Raw genomic sequence first — 13,650 nt, 5'->3', positions numbered from 1 at the left:
TGAAAGACAATGAGAAAGAGATCATTTGGGACCTTTTCTACTCAGGAGTAGGAACACATTAAAGTGACTTGATTCAATTACAGTAATTTAAACTCTTCCTTTAGTTTTCTGTCACTTGGAAAAAATACCACAAACCTCTGATTTGCTTTAAAGTTTTAGATTTTATCATCAAATGGCTGTGAAACAGCAAATTTGTTGGTATAACCTGAATGATTATCAGAGATGCCAGTTCACGTTAAGAAGCTGGAAGACTGTATGCTTCTCATCTTTTTCCAGGGTGCAAAAACATAAAGAGATTTTAAATATTTAATAAGAAGAATAACGCTCCAGAAATTGCTCTTCAGTGGAATACATGCACCTGAGGTTAGTGGAAGCACTGAAAGTTTTAAAATGTGAAGCACTCATCCTAAAGAACATCAGCTTTTAGTAAGACATCACAGATGATTTTTGAGTTGGTAAGGGCAGAAGGACAATATTAAGAAAGCAGAGGGACTCTGGCCCCTCTCTCATCTTGAGCAACATGGGGAACATCTGCCCATTCTGCTGGAAGTCAGGGGAAAGCCACTTGTCTTCCATCAGCCAATATGACCAGAATCAGTCTTCAAAAAAAAAAAAAAATTTTTTTTTTTTTTAATCATTCTGCTCGCCATTTAACCACACTGCACAGAATCTTGATTTGCCTTGGTATCTTAGTCCCACTGAAAACGAAAAAAGCGAGGAGCAAGGAAAAGGTCTTCCACAGGCAAGACACTACACAAGAGGAACAGAAGCAACAGAATCTGACTTTCCATATGGCTAAACCACCCCCTGAAATGGGACATAGATTCAGCTGTGATGCAGAATAAGAATACACCAGGAAAGCAGTAGAAAGTAACTTGAAGTTGTCAGGTTTAATTAATAAGTACTTAAAAATGCCTGATGCAAACAAAGCATTAAGGTCCATTGATTATAAAAGATGTCATAATCAATCTGATGAAGACATTAATCCGAGTACGGAAACATGCAAGTCACATAACTCAAAACTGATGTCTTAATTAAGCAAATAAGCTACTCGATGCAATGCAAACCACACCGAATATTTAAAGAGGTACCTGGCCAGAGCTGATAGGGCTTCTTCATTTTTTCTTTAGTAGAGCTACAAAAAATTGGTAAAGAACCAATCTCAATCCTTATCATTTACATACAATTGACAAAGTTTTTGAACCCCCTACTGAGACCCACCCATCTGTATCACAACTTTAAGACTCTGGGCCTTGACTGCCTATGTCATCTTTAAAATAGGAGAAAGGCTCCTCAATCACTTAGACCTTTAGAAAATGTTTAAGAGTTTTCACTATCTCTAGTTTTCTGTTTCTTCCCTTAATACCATTCAAACTGAACATTTATTTTTGTCATCTGTTCAGTCTTAAAATGCTGCCTTTCTTTCTGCCTTGCAAACAATCTGAGGACACAGTGATCACACCCAGTTCAGTCTTTCCCCCAGTTGCTCAAAACAAGCAATCAAATAGCTGTCTAGATGCAAGTTCACAAGCTAAAAGCTCTGCCGAGCTTTCAGAAGACAATACTCTGGAATAATTCACCACCTGGGTACTCTTACCCTGTACCAAGAGTACCCGTGCACAATATTAGCATAGGTTAGCTACAGCATTGTCAGTTCCCAACAGCTTTCCTGGCTCTAGCTTCTCCAAACAGAAGTATGAGGGTTTCCAGAGCGTATAAAAATCCATCCAACACTGGCTTCATTACTGATCCTCTCTGACTGCAGACAGGACTGGGTTCAGTGCGAGGCACAATCCAATTACCTGGGAGCAATTTCTTAGATTGTCTTGAAATCGTAGTCAGGCACTTAAAAGCATTTCTCCCAGAATCAAACACAACAACGACAAAGAACAGGGAAAGATGAGAAACATCTGAAGACCATCACAATCCTGCCTAAGTATCCTGTTCAGCAAAGAAATGCAACTCTTCTCTTGTCTGTTTTATCAACACAGAGCTGCTAAAGGGAAATAAAAAAATGAACTCATACATTTTAGGGCTTCAATGCCACATAAACAAAGCAGGACTTTATTAATGGGGACACTGCTGATAGATCCAGGCACCACAAGAGTTATTCATACAAAGGGCTGTATCACATTTAAAAGCTGGGCTGAAACTTTCCTTTGTGTGCTGTTCTAAAACCATTCCGTAATTAAGCCCAAAGAGATGACAGACATTTATTGACAGTTAATGCAATGCTCCCACGATGTATTATCAGGCACAAGACCAGAGGCGCAAAGCCAAGTGCTGTTAATCTCCTAGCGAGTGCAGTAGTGCCTCAGATACGTACTGCCTGAAAATATCTGGTGATATTGCTAGTATTTTTTAAAAGTCAAAAGTCTTGAGTCTTCACAGAAACTGATACACTGATTAACCCAGCAAAATAAAAGCGTCGTGGAAAAAAAACTGACACAATTTTCCTAGTTTTTAACCCCCTTTCCCCACATAAGGCATGATGTATAAAAAAGGACTCCCCTCCTTTTCCTTACCTCATCTTTTACTTTAGCAGTGTCAAATCTGATCTTTCGTGCTTGGCTAGAAACCTTTCCAAAACAAGTGAGAACATCTATCAGCTTTTACCCAAGGGAAAGGAAGTGCTGAATATTCAATCATAGGTTTCCTTCCAAATGCTCTGCTTGTTTGTTTTAGGGAAGCCTTAAGAAGAGCAAATAAGAGAGGTTTGAAATCCTCCCAGCAAAGCTGACTTCCTTCTCTGAAGGTCATCCTCAAGTCATTTCAGAACCACAGAAACAGCCGTGGGGGGGAGAAGCAGACTCAAAAGAGACCTTTCCTTCTGAAATAAGTTTGGTGCTGCTGGCTGAGCTACAAACATGCCCTCAGGTGGAGGTTTGCCACTTTTATGGACTCAGCCAACCTTCCCCTGGGGAGAAAGATGCAGTAAGAAGTTCTTCTTGCAAAAGTAACTCCAGCACAAGCACCGCACAAAAAAGGAGAGCTCGCCTCTTCAGAAAGACTCCGCTAGAATTCATCAGGGTTGCCAAGGGTCTTACGGGCAAGAACCTTCTTCCTCGGGACAAATCTTAATCCCTTTTTTTCAGGGCCAGTGCTGAAGCCGGTATATTAAAACCGTACGGTGTGGTTCTGAATCAGACAGACCGTGGATATTCCTTCACAATTTACGGTCTGATCTTACTGAGAACATGCACTCAAATTTTTAGTAACGCATTTAGCAAACATTAACTATGACTGACATGCATATTCAGAGCAAATTTTGCTTAGGATCCAAACTGAAATTCATAATCACGTTAGCTATACATGTTATTTAGCAGATGTTGCAACCTGACTAAAGACTTAATTTTGCGTAAACCTCGAGAAAGACCCGGGAACCCGGCGGGAGCTCTGCCTCAGCAAAAACTGCAGGATTTGGGGCTCCTGTGCAGTTCCACGCCAGGGCACACCACCGTCATTTCAGCGACAGCTCCAAGACACCCTGTTTCTGTAACTAAAACGAAACGCCACCCCCCAAAAAAACCCCCAAGCAAGCCAGCAAACAACAACAACAAAAAAGCACTGGCGGGCAGTTCAGGCACCAGCCGAAGCGCTGCGTCCCCTCCGCAGCCCCCAGCGCCGCCGACCCCCAGCCACCGGACCCGTTACCTTTCGGCTGCCGCCGGCGGAGGACGGCGTGCCCGGGCAGGGGCGGCCCGGCGGTTCGGCAGCGGCCACCGGGCAGCGCCGTCGGGGCCCGGGCCGGGGCGGCGGAGGGGAGCGGGGGGGTCCCGCCGCGGCCCGGCGGGAGGGACGGGGAGGGACGGGGCGGGGCGGCCGCGCTTCGCCCCGGCTGTGGCTGCTCCCCTCGCCCGGCGCACGGCTCGGGGCGGGGAGCCGGTAAGTTCGCGGCCGATGCCGGCTGCGGGCGGGAAAGTTGCCTCCAGTCAGGGCCGGGCGGGCGGCACGGGTAGAGGCGCCGCCGTCCCTCACCTCACCGGCCGACCCTCCCGCCCCCCCGCTCCCCTCACCTCAGGCGCTGCCTCCTGCTCCCCGCCGGGGTGAGGGAAGGCGCCGGCTGCTCCCCGCTCCATCGCGGACTAGCCGCCTCCCCAACTCCACCCGCAGCTCGCTTCGGATCGGCGCTGCCCCTCCACCGCCGCCGCCGAAACACCCAGTGCCGGCCGCGGAGCGCCGCCTGCCGCCGGGGGCACGCAGCTGGGGGCGGCCCTGCCGGTACCGCCGGGAGGCGGCTCCCGCCCCGCCGTTAAGCCGCCGGGCTGGGGCGGAGGGGAGGTGGGGGGAGCAGCGAGGCGTACCCCGACGAGGAGGTAACGGCGTTAATACCGTTGTTATTATATTTAACCGTCCCGGGGCTCGTAGCTCCCGCCCGTGAGCAGCTGATGTGAGTTGCCCCCCCCCCCCCCCCCCAAAAAAAAAAAAAAAAAAAGAACTAAGCCCCAGCCTTAATTTAACGCACTTCCAAAAAAGTGAAGGCGCTCTCCCGGTCGGTGGGCTTGTCCCAGTCGCGTTGCTGGTTTGGGGTGAGTTTACTCCTTCCAAATCCCCTCGTAGGCTTCAGCGCAGCTAGTCCCAGCCTGACTCCGGCAGGTAAGTCCTGTCAGGGAGCCCGGGCTGGGTCCGAAATGGAGCCCGGGGTGGGTCCGAAATGGAGCCGGGCTGGGTGCGAAATGGAGCCCGGGGTGGGTGCGAAACGCTCCCCGCGGCTGGGGAGAGCTGTTTTTGCCCAGTTTGTGCCTAACTCCGGTGGGGCCGGTCGGCTCGGGGGAGCCCGAGCGGGGAAGCGGCGCCCAACCGCCCCAGTCACGCAGGGCCCCGTTCCCTTCGTGGGATGGGGGTTTTTGCACGGATCCCCCTCGCCAGCGCCCGTGGGGTTTGCGTCTGCCCGCGGAGCGGGGGCTGCCAGGACCCTCTCGGTGGGCAAGGCGGGGAGCGAGGTTCGCCGAGGCGCTGCCGTTTCCCTGCCCGAGGTCTGCGAGCTGGCGCTGGGGAAGATGTCAAGGCGCCCGATGCTAGCGTGTGGGGGGGGGTCTGCCCGCAGGTGGGCCCCCGCAGGATGCTGCTGCACCGTGCGGAGGAAACATCAGAGTTGTCACTTTCATGGTTTTGATGACGAGGATGTCTTGCTGGGGTTATTTTTCCTCCGCCCCTCCTCCCCTCCCCCGGCGCTACACCAAGTCGCAACTTATTTGCGAAGATTGAAATAAATTTCCTGAGGTGCCTCCTTTATCTCTTGCCAGTTTCTTCAAAATGTCTCCGTGGCTAGTGTCTGGCTCCAGGTTTTTGTCAGTCTTTACATCTTCTAATTTATGTACTGTGTATTCTGGCATTCATTCAAATTTTTTTTTTTTTTTTATATCCAACCCCCACCCCCCCGGGGAAACTTCTGGCTAGTTCTGGCATCTGTCATGATTTTTGCCTCTCAAGACTGAAGCAAAGATTATGTATGTATTAATTAGTGTCTTTTCTCAGGTAGTGGATCAGCTGCAAGAATATGTCAGGTCAAACTTGATAAAAACTGCCAATCCCAGGCAGCCCCTTGTTTCTGCAAGGAGCCAACTCTGCACGTCTCAGAGAAAGCTGCCCGTAGTTTTACTGATGCTATCTGTAGATATTAAGGAGGTTCTCTTTGTACGTACATAAGCATTTCATGCTTTTACTGATTGTTGCTTACATTTACTACAAAATCTATCAAGTTTCAAGGAAACACTTCATTGCTCTTGAACTATTTGATTTTCAAGGTAATGTTGGAGAAGTAATTGTCAATTTAAATATATTGTCCTCTAATTTCACTTAATATTCTGTGATTCTTGCATTATGAGAGAACAAACAAACAGGACCACCCATTCAATCTTGCTTATGTCCTTCTCGGCTCCAGCTTGGCACTGCTTCTTCCATGCTCTCCATGAATCACTCCCTTCAGCTCTCCCACTGAATTCTGTGGAAATGAGACAGGCATCGTAATATCTGACCTTGTTTTTACCAATACTGAAGAACTATGTGAAACCACTTGCCTTTCTCATACAGCAAGATCTTTTGATTTGTTTGCTGCTTGTCAGCACACATACCCTGGGACGTATTTCCACTGGCACGAGATCTTCATGCATTTACTTTTCGGTGCCTGTTCTGTGTATTTATCCATTTAGCTTCACCTGCGTACAGCTTGCACTTCTTCAAAATGCTCTGTGTTAAAATACACCGAGATATACTTTTATTATTTCTTTTTTTACTCTGTAATTCCTAACCAGTGATTTGACGAGGCTGTGGACATTAGGAGCCCAATTCCGTTCACAAACTGAGGTGGCACCATTATCTTCAGCGATTACCTTTTGGCTTGCACTGGATCAAGCCCTGCTGTGTGTGGTTAGTTGGATGTCCGCAGAAGTGAATAGTGGGCGTGACTGCACAGGTGTAATTCCACTTTTGAATCTGTCCAAAGTATTAACCAATATTTTTCCCCCCAAATCCCACTAAGTTGCAGTTTCTTTACTAGATGCAATAATTCTGATGATAGAGTGTCAGTGAAGATCAATAGCAGAATGCCATTTATGGGATCCATGCCACTTACCCTCAAAAATAATCCAACTCCGCATTTTCGAACAGGGAGAGAAAAGGTTGCATGGAGCAGTTGACAGGATCATATTTGTACAGTCACGGCAGAGCTGATGTTGAAAGCTGGGTCGCTGGCTCCAGCCTTCTTCACACAGTGATGTTGCTGTTGTGCTGCTTTGTGCTGCTTTGTGCTGATGTCCCTCGTAGGCCATCTCATGTGTGCCATTCCCCGCCTCGCGCAGCACCCAAAGCTGCAGCAGTGAGGCTACAGGCTCCTTTCCAATCCTTCTGAAGACCCTAGTGGCAAAAGTGGGCCACAAAAGGGAAGATGGCTGCTTTGTTTTGTGCCCATGCCTGTGGAAGAGTGGGATAGCTACTGTTCCTTCTTACTCTTGTTCCCAGGCTTGCCTGGAGTAAACGCAATTCAGTTTGGTTTACAATCAAGCCTTCCTACTGCAATTAAAAAGACATTTATATGGTTTTCTGCGAGGAGCTCTCTTTACATGGGAGTGTGGGTGCAGCCACTTCCAGTTTAAAAATTCCAGTTTCTAGTTGGACCAGGTCCTGGTCCTGCTCCAAATGAAATCACCACCCGAAGTCCCAATTATGTCAGAGGAAGTATGATTAAACGCTTTGCGGGTGTGTTTACCCATTTCTTCCTGATCCATCCCACTAGCGTTGCCACTGCTTCTGTTCCACAGACGGCAACTACAACGGCAGTGACAGGGCAAACACAGAAGCCAGGGTGCACCTCAGCTTAACTTGTCCAATTAGTTTAAAATTTCTTAAATATGTTTAAATTTTTTTAACAATAATAAACTTAAAAGCACTCACACTTTATATGCTTGCACTGCTCACTGAGAGCTACTTTCATAAAGCAAAAAAGTAGCTTTAAGTGCGATACTTCAAGGGTTTTTTATCTGAAAGCTGAGAAAAGCTGGACTGTTATCCCAGAGCTGTGAAGAGGAAAGGGTTACCTTTTCCTCTGCACTCACAATAGGATGACTCTTAGCATTGCTTTTTTGTCAATTTCTTTGGATTATGTTATCACCTCAGTTGTTACTACTGCCATGATGAATTTGGTTTAGGACTTGTATCATCTAATCCAGAAAGGATTTTACAGGTCAATAAGATGTTTCAGGTGAGGGTCGAAAAGCACTCTTCAAATATATTCAGCTTCTCGGGACATTTTGGGGATAAGTAGTATTAGGGATTAGGGTTTATGTATGTGTTTGTTAGTACATGTGTTTCACAGATGGAGGAACTGAGCCACCGTGGTTAAATTACTTCACTGGTGACCGAAGAAACAGGACATGGCTGTAGGCAGTAAGAACCTGTCCTAAAGCTGTAATTTTGTAGTTTCACCCTGGTGTCCCAGTCAGCCAAGTTGTTTTAGCTGCACACTGGTATAAAAAGTTATCTCCATCTGGCTGGAAGGGACCGAGTGGTGAATTGGAAGCCTTTGCAGAGGACGTGCCTAGAAGCAGTGGCATCAGGCAGAAGCTGAGGTTTATGTGTTATTCCCGTGTAAAAAGAGGAATCACAAAAAGGGAGAGAAGGGGATGGTGACCATGAATTTTGGGCACCTGGGGTGTGTGTAGACGGACTGTGGAGATGGGTATAGGAACTCGCTCTTCAGAATTGGTGGCAGGGATAAAAGGAAGCCCCTGGAAGCCTGACTCCCACTCCTCAGCCCTCATAGCAGACAGAAATCCCAGAGATGGGTAAGTGAATGTGTCTGTGAAGACTGTGTTGAAAACTATTATTGTAATATTTTTGATCGATTGTCACAAAGTATTGCTGAGTGTGCTTTTGAAGGGAGAGAGAGGCAGATAGCAAAATTTTGGTACCTGTCATGGAGATAATTATTTTTGTAGCTGTAGGGAGGGAAAAGGATGGGGGAAAAACAAGAAAGGGAAATGAAGCATCGCTTGCTTCAGGTAAGAGTGATTTTTTTCAAACGGGAAAATAATTAAGCTGAACTTCTGTTTACGTGACTGCAGCCGATTCCATTCAGGGCACCTGATGCGAACAAAGTTCTCAGAGCTAAGAAATTATACTGCAGATAGCAATTCAGTGGGGAAGGATAATATAATTGTATCAATGACAGCAGTGGAGAAAATACAGTAGTTTTTCCCCTCAAGTTATTTGTGAGTAAAGTGGTCAGTGCGTGTGCAAAATATTAATGATCTGTTATAACAGTGGCCATGTGTATATATTACCTAAATATAACATTTTCTTTGTATTTATGTTCTTTTGTATAAGAAGAAGGAGAGTTTAGGGTTTTCGGCAAACTATATATAGAAATTACATAACCTGCTGGAAGCAGGATGTACTTTTTATATTAAAGCCAATTTTTCAAATTATTTCAGGGAAAATTACCCAGGTTGGAAAATCACAAGAGTTAAATAAACAAAGGAAATTAAGAAAGTCACAGAAGACATCATAGAGCTACTGTGGTGATGGCTTATAAACACTCCATATCCTTTTTGTGTGGAAATAATCTTGCTGTGAGTTACAGCTCTCGTTTTTCCGCTTTTATTAGACATCAGGCTATGTTACTGCAGCTTTGCTGAGAGTCACAGCAATGAATTTGGGTCTCTATAATCTCTTGTATCCAGTTGCAAGAGCACAGTCGTAACAAACAGCATACAAGCCACCTTCCAATTAACACTAAACTCAATTTTAAGGTAGTATATGCAAATTACCCTGAAACAGAAACCTCATTAAACTTGTTATTTACAAAGGTGTTTATTTTCTTCTCGTTGTGTTTATCTCCAGAGTCACAGGAGTGGTGGAGGGGAGAGTAACTCTGCCAAGCAAGAAACTGTTAGCTACCTGGCTCTTCGATTTGAAAATGAGACCCAGGTATACATATTAACAGCATTTATCAAAACAGGAACCTTATGAGAACAACACGTGTAGTTAGATTTCAGCTACTTTTTTCCAGAGCAGATGCCAACTTACACTCTAAACTGTCCCTGTGTAGAGATCTGACCAAGCTGCCAAACCCAGGTGGCTGGCAGCGTACCTCGCACCCAGGCAGCAATACTGTCCTGATTGTAGACCACACCACATGTTCAGAAATTGCTTGTCTACAAAGGGCTTGGATGTAAAAATCAACATATGTCCGCCTCCGTGTTGGTATAACAAATCCCAGCAGCCATGCTCAGGCTGAAAAGATATTTTGCTAGTGTTGGGATTTGCCCACTCAAAATACCAAGGCAGAAAACATTCTATAAATGGGAAGAAATACAGAACATAAACTGCAAGCAATTTGGAAATCAGGTTTCGTCTCGCAAACCAAACATAAGAACCCAGGGCTCCGAGACGAAACCGTATTTACTGAATAAAGACATGGTCAGGCAGCCAAACAAATGCAAAAAGAATCCAACAGTGTTAAGCTTGATCCTGTCCTGCTTTGGGCAAAGTTTCAACCTCAAGAGTTAATGCTTCTTAAATACGATTCGTTGTGTAAATTCAACATTGCACCTAAAAGTGTTATATTTGCTGCATTACAGGCTTTGTGGTCTGAAGGGTTCTCCTAAGCCACTTGACTGAAAATCAAGGACAATGAGAGAAGAATCATATCAGGATGGTCTCTGTGGGGTTTATCTACACTACAGTTCTCAGAAAAAAATTAATCCAAATTGACTAGTTTCAGATTTTTAAAATGGATCATTAAACCAAGCTAAGTTCCTGTGTTGACTCTCTTATTCAGAACTAAGGTTTTCACAATAAATTGTAGTTCATTTTGGAGGAGAAATGAAGTACATCCCCTTTAATTCTGAATGTCAATACACAGAAATTTAAATCAGTTTAACAAAACAACTCTGAAAGTTGATTCAGATTAATATTTAATCATCCAGCGTTCATGTCGACTGGAGGCTTACGAGCACGGTAAACTTAATGTGCTGTAAAGTAGCTTTTAAATTTTCATTGAAGGAGAATACCCCATTTTCAGGGAAGAGTAAACTGGCACTAGGAGTGGTCCACAGAAAGAGTTAGTGTACAGCAAGTTTACAGTCCTGCTCACTAACTTCACAGTAACTTCCTCTATAGACGTGCATCCAGATAGATAGGTCGAATTTATGTCTTATTCAGCTTGCTTTGCACACATTGCAGCATTTTGGGTACGAAATGGATCAGAACGCAAACAGTGAATGATGGCTATGTCTACATTAGGAGAAAAACGGTGCTGAGGGCCCAACATCTGCACTCTGAGTGTTTGAGGAGTTTTTCCTTCAGAGTAGCTGTAGCGTGCTCCCAGGGACTGCCCAGAGTCAGGCAGTGTGAACCTGAGCACAGTAAATGGGGAGAATCAAGAAACTATTTTCAAAAGCACGGTCCTAATCTGAACTGCAGTGCTAGCGTAGGCATACCCAAGCAGAGCATGCCTTCCACAGAAGGGCTAGTCTGATGGCAGCCTGGGTGCGCTGCGAGTCTGGGGTGACCGGTGTCCTAGAGACCTGCTAGAGGGTGGCTGGGGGACTCCCTGAGTTAGCAGAGAGGTTGGTATTTTCCATTTTATGGAAAAAAAGGATGCAGAAAAGGACTCTTCATCTTGATGCCTATGGCACCATTCAGACTGTCACAGCACTTGATGCAGAAGTAAGAGAGACTTTGTTCAGAAGATGCACAGCACTCTGGTATGAAAACCACATTATAAAGACCACATTGAGAGCTGGCCCTGAAGCTTTTCTTCCCCCAGCCTGTTTGCCATGAGAAACAGTAAATTAAATAGCATCGGAAACGTCGGACTCCTATATGTAATGAGCATTCAGCCCACAGGATTCACTAAGCAAGAGGTCAGTGGGCTTAATGAATTTGACTGGGTCTTTTTAAAGACACTGTATTAAATCTAAATAACATTTTCAGCTTCTTTGTGCAAGCTGAAGTTACTGCAGAGCTTTTGAAACAAATTTCAGGGTTCGGGAAGGGAGGTGCTATTCCTGACTTAAAAGTGTTGCATTTGTTAGCTATGTACATTGCTGTGAGTTTCATCTTCTGGCCTTGAATCCACTTACCACCGAACAGGAAAGAATCGGGTAAATGATTTGCTTATGTTGTGATTCATGTCATGTTGCTGGTGTATGTGGCATCTTTTTCATAAGAAAACAACAGACCTACTGTTCCAGCAGCTTGCAACATTATTGTTAGAATAATAACTTAGAGAAAACTGTGAGGTTCCGCAAGTGTGCTTTTCCTCTTTACACAGCAATTAAGATTGAGAGGAAAACAGATGGTCACAGGTGGGTCCCGAGTAGCTGTACACAAACCTCAAATATTCACCTAAGGCACAGTCACCTTTTGGGATTCAGGTGGCTTTTGAACAACCAGCGGGCTGTTTGTAAATTATTCATGTGGATACTAGCCTATTCCTACAGATGACAATAGCACATGAGAGGGGTGGGAATGGCTGCCGGAAAGGGAAGGTTAGGGTAGCAAGATGCACATTGTGTCATCTGTGAACCCTGTCAGTTACGGATTTTAAAAAAAAGGGAGAGTTAGAATTTGCAGATGCCGGTGCAAATGCCAACATCCAGAGGAGGGTGGTTTGGAGGAGAGGGAGGGAATGCGCTTACCCCATTAATTCCAGCATGGCTCACATCAGCGGTGTGTCTTTAAAAATAAAATAGGATGCTGCTAAGAGTGTAAAGGAAGCTCTGATGTGTGCTACATCAGTTTTTAAGTTGAATGATGTTTAAATTATTTTCTTCACAAGTGCCAGTGGCTGAGCTATAGCAAGAAGCAGAACTAAGCCACTGCAGTGAAGAACATGAGAAATTTCAGCAATGGTACCTGCAGAATAATTTAAGCAATTTTGTGTCATAACTGGGGCTTTTCTCACAGTGTTTAGTCTTGATGAGAACAAGACTGATGTCCTATATGTACACTGGTTATCACATTTACTGCTTAACAGCAACAGAGCTGCTGAAAACAAACAAACAAAAAATGGTCAGGAAAGTCAAGTGATTGCATTACCACGTAATGAATGCCCAGAGTCTCCAGCGGTACTTTTGGCAAAAAAAAAAAAAAAAAAAAAAAAAAGGATTTTCAGGATTGCTTGGAGGCACCGGTGGGGGCTGCATCACAGAAGAGCCGTTTGCTTTTGGCTCCTTCTCCTTCGTTGTGCTGAAGGAAACTTCTCCGCTTCCACAGTGGGGGAATGGTTGCAGAGCAGAGGACAGACAAGCAAGGAGAGGGAGGGAGGCAGTTTGTTAAGGAGCAGCAGCCACCTCGGGTGCCTTCGGCTCGTTTTATGAAGTGCAGCCAGTTTCAGAGGAAAGTAGCTCGGGAAAAAGTAGGTGCTAGGCTGCGTGGGAGCTGGCAGGCTGTTCCTCCTCACCCAGTGGTTAACCTGAGCTAGAAGATGAGGCTGCTGCTTTGTGAAATGCTTATTGTCATATAATGGTCACGACGGAGACGAAACTGCTGGGGAGTGCAAAATTGACTCACTTATACAAGTTATAACCTGACTGACAGCATTCACAGCAGCCTGATCAAACCATGCTTCGTGCTGGGGCTTTCTTGAGCTGAATCACTGCAGGCTGAAGATTTCACTCATTTTCCATTGCCCTCTTTCAGATGCTTTGGAGGTGTGGTTTTACTAATTTAAACAGAGCCCAACAATCCTTTTCATAAAGTTTTTTGAGCCTTTTGTTTTAGAAGGATGCATCCCATAAACCTTTTTGTTAGATGGTGCACATTGAAAAGGCATCTTCACTGAACTGTTCACAAAGATCTTGCCAGGTTTTTTTTGTTTTTTTTTTTTTTATTTTTAATAAGGAAGTGGCAGATCATTTAGAGCCCAAGAGCATGCCTGGAACATTCAAATGAGTTCCAGGTAAGACAGCTCTGGCTACAGTGTGAAAACAGGGAGTTTGCTTGCCCGAAGAAGGTCATCCTATAGCAGCACATCTCTCCTTCTCCTAGCTATCCGTCTTCAGTAAAAGCAAGGTGACTGATTAAATGTCACCCATGACCTTTGCACTTTTCCTTTTAATTAATGGCTCTCTGAGTGAATCAGCAGGCACTTAAAACTCATCTTTATTATGAGTAATTTGCTATTAAATCCTATTTCACTATTTT

At 45.0% G+C, this 13,650-nt stretch overlaps 1 protein-coding gene and 1 long non-coding RNA gene across 8 annotated transcripts in view; one reads left to right on the top strand and one right to left on the bottom strand.

Annotated features, from left to right (window-relative positions):
* The window catches only part of KCNG2 (potassium voltage-gated channel modifier subfamily G member 2), a 61,859-nt gene extending 57,719 nt beyond the window's left edge, over window positions 1-4,140 (bottom strand). The window contains exons 1-2 of one of the 5 annotated variants that reach the window (XM_030042096.1): window positions 4,017-4,094; window positions 1,092-1,135 (exon numbers count right to left, since the gene is read on the bottom strand). The gene's annotated coding sequence lies outside the window, so the exon portion shown is untranslated. Of the gene's footprint in view, window positions 1-1,091; window positions 1,136-2,525; window positions 2,597-3,654; window positions 3,759-4,016 lie in introns of those variants that run through there. The other 4 variants (XM_030042097.1, XM_030042098.1, XM_030042093.1 and 1 more) reach the window with 4 other exon arrangements.
* On the top strand, window positions 3,823-10,258 carry LOC115353114. Of its 3 annotated transcripts, none has more exons than XR_003927428.1 (4): window positions 3,823-3,885; window positions 8,931-9,068; window positions 9,340-9,426; window positions 10,080-10,258. It is a non-coding gene; the product is annotated as an uncharacterized LOC115353114 (long non-coding RNA). The 3 variants fall into 3 exon arrangements; XR_003927427.1 differs by lacking the exon at window positions 3,823-3,885 and adding an exon at window positions 4,221-4,316; XR_003927429.1 differs by lacking the exons at window positions 3,823-3,885; window positions 8,931-9,068 and adding an exon at window positions 4,401-4,596.
* The last annotated feature ends 3,392 nt before the right edge of the window (window positions 10,259-13,650 follow it).

This window comes from Aquila chrysaetos, chromosome 18 (genome assembly GCF_900496995.4).
Source record: "Aquila chrysaetos chrysaetos chromosome 18, bAquChr1.4, whole genome shotgun sequence".
In the NCBI taxonomy this organism is placed as follows: Eukaryota; Metazoa; Chordata; class Aves; order Accipitriformes; family Accipitridae; genus Aquila; species Aquila chrysaetos.
This window is presented reverse-complemented; position numbering and strand designations above follow the sequence as displayed.